Raw genomic sequence first — 14,418 nt, 5'->3', positions numbered from 1 at the left:
TGCTCTTCCTCTTTACCTGTGCTCTGCATTCCATCTCTCTCTCTCGCTCTCTCTGGTAACATTTTGCATACATGCTGGTATGATTAATAGTATATGTTTTATCATCTCATACATCTATTTTGTAACCATCTCAAGCTGTTAATATTATAATATGTTATTACTGTTAATACATATTTTCGATTACAAACTAAGTCCAAACTCATTTTGAATCAACATTAACAGGAGTGCAATGCAAGGTGGTATAAATAGTGATTGGTAATAGACAAGAAATGTACTGTTTTGTACCATCATGCTGATCACGTTTATTTAGTCATTCAGCAATCCTGCAGCCTGAACAACTGTAGTGAAACCACACTTTACTGATGGGTTGTTCATTAAATATAAATTTCTTTAGAACACATCTTTAATATGTCTCAAGAACAACGAGTTATCTCAGAGAGTGATTTGTTAATCTTGTGTGCATGACAAAGAATGCATAACATCCTATAGGTTCGGTACTGGAAACAGAGTTCACCATACAAGTCTTGGGGTCCAGGTTTCTTGTTCATCATTCGATAGCCCCATAGGTTAAGAATATCTGTATACCAGTTTTGAGGAAGTATACCGGTGTATACCTGTATACCGGTGTTGAGGAAGGCCCAAGATAATGAATATACCAACAATAATTAATTTAATAACATCCAGGAAGAAGATAATCCACAGAAGTGAGGGGTAGATACCGACCAATACAAATGTATACATTGATGTGTGAACAAGAGATAAGATCAAGTTGGGTGAGGCTAATATTCTCACACCTTGAGCCACAAGGACAAAATCAAACTGCATTTGCATAGTCAGACTACAACTACAAAACCCATCTATAACATGTCTCCCTGAAACAAATATCACACAAACCCCACCATTTCACCAGTGGAGGGAAAATGAATAAAAACTAGACTGTGAAACTATAATGACAAAACTGGATTTGGTCTTTACATTAATTTTCTCTCAGTGCATTTTTTTTCCCCGAAACAAACAGTAGAACTCTGATGAACAAGATGAATCCTCAAACTTTGTGCACGGAGCTAATGTGGGCATTTGCATGCTGCACGTCTCAAGTGGGCAATTGTTAAAATACAAAGGAAAGTAGCTTGTGGGCCTGGTCACATTAAAAAAGTTCAGAGAGCAAGGAGGTGACCACATTTAAAACACCCTTTGGACATTTTCAGTTCTGTGTCCTACCCTTTGGCCTTCACGGAGCTCCAGCTACTTTCCAAAGGATGATGGACCAGATCCTAAGGAGGACTGAGAAGTTTGCTGCTGCATACTTAGATGACATAATCATCTATAGTCAAACTTGGCAGGAACATATGTGTCATCTGAAGGATTTGAAAGACTTTCACTGTACAGACTGACGCTTCTGAGCGTGGCCTTGGGGCTGTACTGCTTCAGGAAGGTCAAGGGCAGCTCCAACCAATTGCCTACATCAGCAGAAAGCTCCTTCCCCGTGAATCTAGGTATTCTACAGTAGAAAAGGAGTGTCTGGCAATTAAATGGGCATTGGATGCTTTACGATACTACCTGCTGGGACGCAAATTCATACTTGAGACTGATCACAGGGCATTGACCTGGTTGGGCCGTATGAGAGACACAAATGCTCGTATCACCAGATGGTTTTTAGCCATCCAACCATTTGATTTTGAAATTTTGTACAAAGCTGAGTCACAAAATTGTGCTGCAGATTACTTCTCTAGGACACCTCAGGAAGGGGGGGGGGATGGCACAGGTTAGCCTGGTGACTCTATAAACTTGGACTTTAAAACATACACCCATGTCACTGATACTGTGCATTGCTGGCATTATTAACATCTGTGTACACCTCAGGAAAGTTTATGGAGTTGTTGTTTTATTTAGTCTAAAGTTTGTTGCATCTGTGTTAGTCATAGTTTTCAACTCTTGATAGTTTTCCTTAAAGTTTGCTATTATTTTTCTAAAAATAACAGAATGCCAGGACACTTAATAATTCATATGATAATTACCTTTATTTTTTTCACATATTTTCCACAAACCTTTTTGCAGTTAAACTTCCAGGTTCACACTCTGTACGACCAAACCCATAATCCAGGTCAATCTGTCTTTTTAAAGCAATAGCCACATCACCTCCTGTGGAAGATACCATTTTGGTGTGATGTCAGAGGGGCATGGGATTTAGGAAAACCTTCTTTTGCCATTTAATTAGTTGTTAAGCTCTGTCTCTGTTAATGGTTGTTGTTTTACCTGTTTGCAAGGTTTAATTGTTGTGTTGGGTGTTTATATTATTTAATTTGATCATCGAAAACTAAAACATTTGTACCTAGTTGTATGCTCTATAGGCGGGGCTTCAGCCTATAAATAGGCTGTATGGCTGAAAGAAGTTCAGTTCTGATTGTGGACTCTAATACTGAACAGTGTTGCAAACTTGGGCCATTTGGTTTAGCCAAAATTAGCACATTGTTGCTGTTTTCTTTTTGTACAGTTTTTGTTTATTTTTGTTTTATCTTTTGCACTGCAAATATTTTAGCACCTTCCAATAAAACAAAGTTTTTGGATTTTGCATCAACTTTTTGTACAGCACATCATTTCCCTATTCCACTTCAACTGGTCGGCCTCCCTAAACATCCCATTAAAAGAGCTCTTCTCATAACCACTGTTACTGAACAAACCTTGCTTCGCAGGCAGACAGCTGGCCTATTGACACTCAACCCTGAAAGACCATGCTGGTCAACCAATACCATCAACCCCATTTTGCTTGAGAACAGCATGAACATGCTGGTCCACCATCTAGACCAGCACTATACTACCATAAAGCAGCCTGGACCAGCTTGAAATCCATTCTGGTTTATGCTGGATTTTACAGCAGGGATCACCTTCCTCAAGCTATCTCCTGCCGAGCCTGACCAGTCCAAATGTAATGATTGCCTTCTGGACTTTGGTGACAGAATTGTGACACTCCTTCTGTGTTTTAATGTTTTGTATCTGAGCAGTAATTGGTGTGATTGAATTATATTAGGACTGATTGCCTTGTCATCTCTTGTCTCTATTCATTTTTTGAGAACGGGTTGTTCTGCCAGTTTTTTTAAACATATAAAAAAAACATCACACTCTGTTCCAGAGTCCTTGCCTCCTCATTGGCCGCACCTGACATCTGTGGTATGGCAAATGATGTCACTGACTATAATAATATACAACTGAGAAATTGCACTGTAGCATTTTTAATGATACATTTCTGTAAATGGCAGTGCAAACTGTGCCAGTCGTGCCTCCCTCTGGGTTATAATTTTTGTAGGGGTCAACATCCACAACCTCTCACCTTCCCAGCCTATGGTAAATGATAAGTTCTCCACCCAAACGTCTAAAGTGATAAGAGAGACATACAAAATGTACAGAGCAGGGTGTCACAAGGACTGGAATTGAGAACCGCTGGATTATTTGAACTGGTTTGCCCTAGCGGTTTTTCCCATTTCCAGTTTATTCAGGGGGCCTTTCATAATTGTTCCATAGACATTCACTTTTTCTGCAAATTACACTGTTTTTTTACTGTTTTCAAGTTATTTTATAACCTGAAAGTTGTATGAATGGGTTATGTTGAATATCCTGAGTACAGCCCCAAAATCAAGCATTCAAAGGCCCTAGGCCCTAGGCCCTGGCCCCAATATGAATGTTATTTTTAAATAAACATAAAGGAATATACAATTTCCAATTTATTAAGTGGGCCTTTCAATAGTGTTTCCATGGACATTCATTTTTTATGAAATGAAAGTTCTGTTGAGTTTTCTGAGTATACTAGATATGGTTTAATTACCAATATCACTCATACTTATGAAAAATACACATATGAAAAATACAAATTTTTGACACACATCCATGGGACATGTACAGAGGACCCATTAAATACGTTTCAGGTGGGATTTTTTCAATTGTACATAGTTTGTTTTATATAAATTATAATCTAATATTACATGAAACTGACATGAATGGGTTCCACTGAGTGTGCTGTGTACAGTAAAGGTAGAGTCATCAATAATAATATCATCAATAAAACCTTGCCAAGGCATTAGACATTGTGTCTAAGCAAGCCTTCACCCAAAGTCTTACCTCCTTCTGGGCTTTAGCACACATCTCCTCTCTGGCAGACAGCTGCACAGCTGTGGGGTGGGCAATGTCTAATGCCTTGGCAAGGTTTTACAGCCTTTGCATAGATTTGGTTTCTTCTATTTGTCGGATAAGAACTGGCTCGGTATCATGGTTGCTGCACCATTCCCACTCACATGGAGATATGAGTGCCTTTTTTTCCAGTGGAGTTCCCCAGATGGCAAATCCTGGTTGAGCATGCTCCAGCACCCCCAATAGTCAGACTTGTAGGAGCAGTCTGACGTCAAGCCCAGTAATGGTGTTAATATGCACAGAATTCTGATCAGTCCTGTATTGGGACAGTTGTCCATATGGCGTAGGTCCACTGTAGGTTTCCCTCTTGGTAAACCTGTGTCTTCCCTTGACAGACCTGCTCTGTCAGTCTCTCCTGGCAGTGGATCCATACCTACTTTCAGGTAGGACCTGCCACAGAGACACGCTCCATAAGTTGTACTGCCACATAGGTTAGTCCATATCTTTTTCTCCATGTCACCTACTTCCCCACCGTTTCCATCCATCCAGCTGAAAAAAAGAAAGAAAGATCTGAAGCAGTCTTTTCCTAAAATTCCTTCTGTTAAAAGCTATTTTTGGATGGAACTACAGCATGACCTCCTCCAGCTGCGATGTACACACTATTGGCCCCTCTAGGCACCAAGATTAGAGAATGTGTGCTGGGCCTTGGGAAGGTTATGACTTATGCAGAGCATTTACTTTGACATGCTCCGCTTGTGGTTACACAGCATTCAGTGGTTATGGCGCTTTCCATAGAACCCCTAAAGTTGTCACGACATTACTCATGATGGCAGACAAAGAGGGTACATTATTTATGTAACCCTTGTTTCCTAAAGGAAGGAATGGAGACGTTATGTCTCCATGCCACAACCATAACCCACTCTCTGATGTCGGGACACAAACTCAGCTCCTCAGAATAAATAGCATGCTTTATCCACAAGTCTCATCAATTCTCATTAGTGTTTTCTCTTAAATCCAGAGGTGATTGAGGCTCCCAAGTTAGACCTCAAATGTTGTCACAACATAACATCTCTGTTCCCTCCATCCGAGAACAAGGGTTCCCTTTCAGTCAGTCACTATGAGTCACATCATGATCAATGAATTGGGATCTCGCAACCAGCTTAGGTGCCAATTGAATGTGCTATGCTCTCTACAAGGAACGTACCAGCAGTATCTTTGGCATTACTCCCGATGAACGGATGTCCACACTTGTGGTCCAGGAGCATCACCTCTGGCTGTGTCTGGTCGACATGAGATACACCAACAAGTTCAGTTCCTCAAGGTCCCTTTGTCCCTGACCAGCCTCTTTGGGGATGCAGTTGAGAACATGGCCCAGCAGTTCTCGGCTGAACAGGAGCAGACTGCAGATATGCTCCCGCACCGCATCCACAGCAGCCTCGAGAAAGCAGTGCTGTGGAGTTGAGCATAGGCAGGCTGCCCCGCTCGTCCAGGTCCCCGTCAAAAATGATGGTAAGCGGAAGAGCAAGAGGCCCCAGGATGGGCGACCCAGAGAGCAAGGGAACTTCTCTTTGGGGAATGGTGAATGCACCTCTCCCTCCCCTGGAGGAGGGCCGAGGAGAAAATCTGGTTTCCAAAAATCTTGAAAGAGAGCATTTTTCTGTAGTTCCCAAGAGGGCATTGAGAGTGGCAGACGGACCAACATCGGACCACACTCATCCTCCTCCCTTACCAGCAGGCAGCAACAGGTGGTTTAGAATGTCATTAAAGTCCCTACTCACAAATCCTCTACCAAATCGTGAAACCAGGTAAGCGTTGCACCACACACTCAGATCCCTCTTCGGTCTGCCCATGGACCTGGTCCCTGCATTCCACTTCGCTGCTCCATCATGGGTACATTGGTGGTCCTGCTAGTCCTGCTGGTCCAGCTTGTACGGTGCGTGGGTGCCTGGCTACCCAACCCTTGTCGCTGGCTCCTGGGGACCATCAGACTTGGCTATGTGATTAATTTTGCCCAGTGTCCCCCCAAGTTTAGCACCATCCACTTCCCATCAGTGAAGGCGGTTAATGTTCCTGTGTTGCGTGTAGAAATATCAGTCCTACTGGCGAAGGATGCATTAGAGCTGGTCTCTTCAGCTGATATGAAGATGGGGTTTTACAGCCCCTGCTTCTTTGTAGAAAGAAAGGCGGTGTGCTATGACCGATCTTGGACCTTGGGCCTAAGTGTCTTGAACAGGGCCCTTCACCGGTTTCCATTCAAGATGTTGACGCAGAAACGAATCTTCGTTTACATCCGTCCCTGAAACTGGTTTGTAGCTTTCGAGATGATGGACGAATACTTTAGCATAAACCAGCACAAATTCCAAGCTGGTCCAGGCTGGTTTATGCTAGTATAGTGCTGGTCTAGCTGGTGGACCAGCATATCATGCTGTATAGAATTATATCATAACTTTGTAATTTATTTTGCTCCCTTTGCTGAAAGTAGAGCTGAAAATTTAAATGATTTAGTTACTACATTATTAATAAATGTCACTGGTAAACTCATTTATTTCAAACATTTCAATGCTTCAAAGGAATTCTCTTCTGCTTCATAAGATTTGTACACAAATATGTTAAAATTAGTTAAAATAATCTTGTATCAAAAAACATTTGGTCACATTATTTTAAGTTGTCTTTCTTACATGTTACGTGTACTTACTATTATTATAACAACAAATTATGCATAAGTACATGCAAGTAACCCTAAGACAACTCCTAATGATAACCCTAGCCATTTAGTAAGTAATGAAACAGACTTAATTAAAAAAAGTCAATGGTCAAGTGCCCAACTAAAGACACAAATCACCGAAATGGAAACAAATTCAACAACCTTTGTACATGTACCATATGAAAGAAATAAAGCCAGACTTGTTTGTAATAAATGAATATAGTAATTCTGTTTTTGGAGTTGTTTAATTATCCTCTGGTGAGATAATGATTTCATCTAAGGCTGTGTGGTTGTCAGTTTTAATTGCTGTGTAATTGTCTTATCCTCAGTGATACTGTTTGTCCACTAATTTTCAGTCTTCACTTGTAGAGTAAATCTACTTCATTTAACTAACTACATGTCACGTTACATGGGGATTCGAGGAGCAAGAAAATGCAGGTTAATAGAGATTTCTTCAACATGGAAATTTAATTTAAAGACGTGGAAAACACAGGAACTCACAGAAGACATTTAATTAACGACAGCAAACTCAAAACGGCACACTATTTATACACTGACAAATGGGATAACAGACTAGACACACTTGGGATCAATGAAACACATCGAAAAACACATGGAATTAAAAAAATGCAAATGGGGAACATCGGGAAAGAACACAGTTGGGACAGTAACACACACAAAACATGAAACAGAGTCTGACATACCCCCCTCAGAAGGCGTGAACTCATGCCACATAACATCCAAAGGGGAACGGGGTGGGAGCTCTGGAGGGAACCCGTTCAGGGCACCTTGGCGGATCAGACTCGGGAGACCAAGACGAAGCAGGGGACTAGGGGAGGCCATGGCAGAATTGGGGACTCGGAAGGCCATGTAACTATAAAGTTCACTCTATTCTTCACTCAGTTCACCAGCCACTTAGGACTTATGATGAATTCACCTGCTGTAAATCCGAATGACAGAACTCTCTGAACTGCAGCAAGAACAAACATGGCGGCCCCCATCTCACATTACAGATCACGATCAAGATCATATAGAAAGATTTTTAAATGAGATAACACATTCATTTACACATATTTGTGAATCGGAATATCAGATTGTTCATGATATGGTATGCAAGTTTGTGAATATTAACAAGAATTGTTTTTCTTAGCTGGTTTTTAGCGGGTTTTTTTAATGAATTATCTGGTTTTAGCATGTTGTAGCTGGGTAAGCATAGAAACACTCTAACAACATGCTATTAACTTGCTAATCAGGCTAGAGAAATGCTTTTAACATGTTTTTAAAATGGTTTTGGACACTGTTTTGATGGTCTTAGCTGTTTTTTTTATTTATTTTTTTATTTTTGTTTACTGAATCAACTGGTTTTAGCTGCATTAGCATACAAACATGTTACAACATGCTAGTAACTTGTTAATCATGCTAGCAACATGCTAGTAACTTGCTAATCATGCTAGCAACATTCTAGTCTTTTGCCAATCATGCTGGAAACTTGCTAATGAAATGCTACTAACTTGATAATCATGCTAGTCACTTGGTAATCATGCTAGCAACATGCTTGTTACTTGCTAATAATGGCAACAATATGCTAGCAAAATGCTAATCATGCTTGAAACATGCTAGTGACATGCTAGCAACTAGTTTACTATTTATTATATATACCGATTGTGGTGAAGTGCTACTTTTTGTTTCAAATGACCCCGCTCCATGAGTATTTAGCGAGCTGTGGTTGGACTATATAAATGGTATCCCCAGAGCGTCAGCCGAGCATGCACCTGAGCGTCATTGTGGTTGGGGTTCGTGTGCTTCAGCGTGTGAGCTGGTGTCAGTTTGAAGGTGTGGATCGTACTGCTTGGTATTCGTTTTCCCTTTTTATTTGACCGTGGAAGTTCATTTTATAACTAGACAAATTCAATCGCACGTGTAACCCGGCGGGCTGGGAGTGACTGCTGTTCTTCTGCGTGTAAAGGGAAGGAGGGGATGGTTTGCTCGATATTTGATGGGAAGTCCTGCTGATTGGCCAATAAAGTGGGTGCTTGATAGCAACGCCATTTCGCCTCGACGCTGCTGTTTTGTTTTGCTTTGTCTTTAGTGATTTTGTTTGAGTTGTGTGTTTCTATTTGTTTGTCTTGTTATCCTTTTTTGTGTTTGATCACGGTTCCGGACGGTTGCCTTGGTTACCGCGGGGCCGTGTGTGGCTGTTGTTTGTGGGTTTGTGTTGGGTGTTGGAGATGATTAATGTATTAGTGTGTTTTCATTTTGGGCTTTGTCAGTCCACCATCGTATAGGGTGGCTGGATATTTCTTTTGGGGTAAATTGCCTATCGTAATGTGGTTTCTTTATAGGCTGTATGTATTTTCTTGTGTTAATTAGTTTTCTTTCTGTCTTTTGCAGGAGCAGGGGTGATTCAAAAGTGGGCAGGCTAGGCGTCCTGCGCCTAGATATTGGCGCTTTTCTTTATAGGGGTGCTGTGGAGGTTTTCTTGTAGTGGTTTGCACTACTGTGGGTGTGCTTTGAAAGGTTTGGGCACGGGGTACTTGAGGTCTACTGTTTAGCCTGTCCCACTAGTGGTACACCCCCACTCCGTCATGAAAGGTTGTATGTCTGTTAACTGACGGAATTTCATTATTCAGATACCATTTAGCAGCTCAGTGATTTAGTTCTATGGTGCTATTGACTTTAGTAGCCCTTTAACGTTATTTATGACTATGAAATAAAGGATTGTATTTTTCTATAAGGATTCACATCTCAGTGTCTTGTGATTTGGGGGAGGGGGAAACAAACTTGTGTGCCCCATTTTTAGGAGTATTTCCCCAGCGGTGTTACAGTTTTTTACGATTGTTTACACACTAAAATTAAAATTTCCACACAATTAGCAAAATTTTACTCCATTGAGCAAAACACCTCCACAGATTTGCACAACATTACACACAATGTCTGCTTCACCCTTTTTGCAAAACATTACACACAGTGATTTGTAATACTCTACACACATTTTCACACCTTAGACACAGATAAGGATTGTGAGGTTACTTCCTTGTAATTACAAAGCACCGGATTGCCAATTACCACACTAATGAACGAATTGGATAAACACATCTACCAGGTGTGGAAGCACACATGTGCTAATTTGAAAACGCAGCACTCAGGTGTGCTAAAAAAGGCAGCCGGTGAGTTCACCTGTCTTCAACAAAAATGGGAGGAGTTAGAAGAAGAGTGAGAATGAGAGGGGAGCTCAAAGAGGAGATGAAGGCGGTAGAGGTAGAGGAAGAGGAGAAGGAGGTAGAGGAAGAGGCATAGGTAGAGGAGAAGAAGGTAGAGGAAGAGGAGAAGGAGGTAGAGGAAGAGGCATAGGTAGAGGAGAAGAAGGTAGAGGAAGAGGCATAGGTAGAGGAGAAGAAGGTAGAGGAAGAGGAGAAGGAGGTAGAGAAAAAGAAGGAGGTAGAGGAAGACACCTAGGTAGAGGAAGAGATAGAGAAGGACTTGAAGAGGTGATAGAACCTGAACAAATTTGACTCGAGAACTCCATGCAACACTTATTGACCATGTTATCAACCATGGACTGACACTGATGGAAGCTGGACAAAGAGTTCAACCAAATCTCAGCAGAAATACTGTTGCGTCCCTCATAGGATTGAGGGTTGAGGACACCAAGGTGGAAGGGGCCCTATGTTTAGTCGTGCACAAGAGGCCGCATTGTGAACATGGTTTTGGCCAATAATTGTATCAGGCTACGAGAAATCCAAGCCAATATCATCAATGATGACAATATTTTCAATAACATCCAACGAGTCTCTCTGTCAACATTAGGTCGAATCCTAAAGAAAAATCAAATATACATGAAGCAACTGTAGCTATCGGGTACCATTTGACAGAAATTCAGAGAGAGTGAAACATCTGCGCAATGAGTATGTGGAGGTATGCATTGTTCATCTGACTATGGTGTGGTATCATGCACTGCTCATAATGTTCTGTCACAAAAAAAATACTGTGCTATAGATATTGAATAGCATCCTATTTTCTTTAATGTGTTTCAGAGAGTCTTGCAAATGGATGCTGCTGAAATTCAACATGAATTTATATATGTGGATGAGGCTGGATTTAACCTTGCAAAAACAAGAAGAAGAGGGAGAAATGTAATTGGGCACAGGGCAATCACCAATGTGCCAGGGCAGCGAGGGGGTAACATCACCCTTTGCGCTGCTATCACACAAAATGGGGTCCTCCACCACCATGCAAATCTGGGACCCTATAATGCAAATCTGATACTTGCATTTCTTGACCGATTGCATGAGATTGTCACAGCATTACACCAAGTGGACCAGATGCGGTACATTGTCGTTTGGGACAATGTCTCATTTCATCGGGCTGCTCTGGTCCAGAACTGGTTCCATGATCACCCTGATTTTGAAGTTTTATACCTTCCCCCATACTCCCCCTTCCTGAATCCTATAGAAGAATTTTTTTCAGCGTGGCGGTGGAAGGTATATGACCTGTGGCCTTATGACCGTTTGCCCCTCATTCAGGCCATGGAACAGGCATGTGATCTTATTGAAGCAGCTTCAGTGCAGGGGTGGATTTCGTCACACAAGGCGATTCTTCCAACGGTGCCTTGCCAATGAAGACATAGCATGTGATGTGGATGAAATCTTATGGCCTGATCCAGCCAGACGGAGAGACAGATAGTTACAGTATTCATGTTGCTTTTACAGTAGTTTTCTTTCATTTCTGTTTACTTTTACTTTACTTTTCTTCAGAGTCAAAGTGTATGTACTGTAATTCATGCAGTAATTTTTATTTGTCCATAGATTTTATTTGTTTACAGTAATTGATATCATTGTTGGTTGATTACTGTAACTGATTATGGTAAGAAATACTGTAAGTATTGAAATAAATACTTGAAATATTCAGTCTGCAGCATCAAGTGTTGTGCAGTGCTTGGTAAGGTTATAGTAGGCCTACAGTATTTGTCTACATTCTCCTTATATCTCAAAACAAATCATGAATAATGTTGTGATTTTCTCACTATTTTTTGTCACCCAAATTATCTCTTACATACAGTAAGATTTTTTTTTTTTTTTACAAATGTGTTTTTTATTTATCACAGCAGTGTGAAACTGGCTGCAATAGTGTATGATCATTGATGACTCTGTTGGTTAAATGAAAACAAATAGCATTTTCACAAATATGTGTATATGTTTTGACTGAAGTGTGTATGTTTTGACTGAAGTGTGTCATTTGGCAAACAATCTAGGAATTTTGCTAATTGATTGTGGTGTTTGGATAATTGTGATTATATTTTGACAAAAAGAACTCTGTTTTCAAAATTGCGTGTAAACAATTGAAAAAAACTGTAATGCTGGGGTGGCGTAGTCGTGATTTATTAATGGGCTGTGTTTGAGCGTTAACTCAAACTCCGCCAGTACTCCTCATATTGCCAAACTATCTGTATGTCTATTTATCTATCCATTTTTCTGATAGATTGTATTGCCTTCAAAACTTTAAAACTACTTCAAATTATTTTAAAACTGAAAACCCTGCAACATTAAGCTTTTAAAGCTACTTCAAACATTCTGGCTAGGCTTTTCTTTCTTTTTTGCCTACAAACTTTACCATCTAGTTTAAATAATAATGTTAATATTTCTTGTTTCACAACCATGATAAGTCAACACCATCTTCCAATTTCTGAGGAAATTTTTTTAAGTGTTAAGATAATTTTATTCTCCTAAAGCAGGTTCTATTATAGCATCTAGCATCAACAGATGACAACAGCTACAAAACGAACACCATTTGTTTTGTGAAAGAAATGCCAAACTTGTCTACACTGTCAGATGTCACTACCGTCAGATTATTTGATGATGATGGGCCAATGATGGAGTTGACATTCAACGTGAAGTCATCATATTTTTCTGGTTTTCAAGTTATTTTATATTGGTAAATATGAAATAGTGTTTAATTTCTTAAGACTGTATAAATACTACATATACAGAATATATTGCTTTGTGGATTGATAGTCCTCACTTCTAGCAGAGTTAGGATTGAGGGAATGTAAGATTCAGGGAACATAAGGCTGAGGGAACACAACACTGGATAAAAAAAATCTATTCATAATACAGTTCATTTGTATTCTGAGGTTCTGATAATGTTTGTATCATTTGTTAAAATGTTTAAATCTGAATATTAAAAACTTCAAAAGGAACTATCAAGAATGAATGAATGAATGAATGATAGTAAAGACATATGCTTCTTCTTTGTCTTTGTGAAGGTCAAAAACTGTATGACATGTTCAGATTCTAAAGCCATCATATTACAGTTTTTTTCAATTGCTTAAGCACAATTTTGAAAACAGGGCCCGGTTTTTCAAACCCCTTCGCACAATTAGCACAACACTACACCAAAGTACCACAACACCTCAGATCATTTGCAAAATGAAACACTTTTGTCAAAACTATACAATGTCTTATAAAAACCTTTTTTTGTTGTCTTAACATAAACACAACCATCATATGGTCTGACTCTGTTTGAATCAGTTAAACACTCCTGTGCTCAACCTAAAACACTTTTAGCATTTACACAGAAAGTGTAAAAATAAATTCACCAACACCACATGACACCAATTGTGCAGACTGATGAAAATATTAATTTATTTATTTTAATTAATTTATTTATATTAATTTTCATGTACTCAAGTCAGTCAATACTGAACATTTCAACAAAACATTCATAAAACATTTTCCAGTTTTCATATATTACAGTATTACTGAACGTACCATTGTACTCTAAGCTTTCAGTAATACTGTAACATAAATTACATATCCAGTTCAGTACCGAAAAAAAATAAAACTAAACATCTCTCCCCCTAGCTGGATCTGGCCATCTGGTCCCTTTGGTTTGCTGCTGTGATGATATTGTGTAATCTGTCTAAAAATGTAAGAATGAGTTCAGTGTTGTAAGGACCCAAGTTGGCATGGCGGTGGAGGACCTCATTCTGTGTAATGGTAGCACAAAGGGTAATGTTACCCCCACGTTGCCCTGGTACATTGACAATAGCCCTGTGGCTGATGATGTTTCTTCCCCTTCTTCGTACTGTTGTCAGGTTAAATCCAGCCTCATCAATGTAAATAAACTCATGCGGGACTTCCTCCGCATCCATTTGCAAAACTCTCTGAAATGCAGCAAAAGATCACATTGTGTAGATCAGTATACTGTAGGTCTGCTATACAGTAAAATTACATGTACAGTAAAAAGGTTATGTGTGCAGTACACAATACTACAGAACAAAACGTACCACCACATACTCATGCCGCAGGACTTTCACCCTGTCTGAATTTCTTTCAAATGGCACTTTATACAGTTGTTTCATCAGAACTTGATGTTTTTTAAGGATACGGGCTATTGTTGACAGAGAGACCTGTTGGACATTATTGAAAATTAGGTGATCATTGACAATATGGGCTTGAATTTCTCGAAGTCTGATTGCATTATTGGCCAAAACGAGGTTTATGATCTCTCTCTCTTGCTCCTGTGTGAATATGGGGCCCCTCCCTCCTTGGTATTCACGACGTTCAATCCTATGTTGGCCAAACAAAATACAC

The sequence above is a fragment of the Carassius carassius genome, chromosome 26 (genome assembly GCF_963082965.1).
Source record: "Carassius carassius chromosome 26, fCarCar2.1, whole genome shotgun sequence".
Classification (NCBI taxonomy): Eukaryota; Metazoa; Chordata; class Actinopteri; order Cypriniformes; family Cyprinidae; genus Carassius; species Carassius carassius.
The sequence above is the reverse complement of the archived record's forward strand: the minus strand, read 5'-3'. Positions refer to the sequence as shown.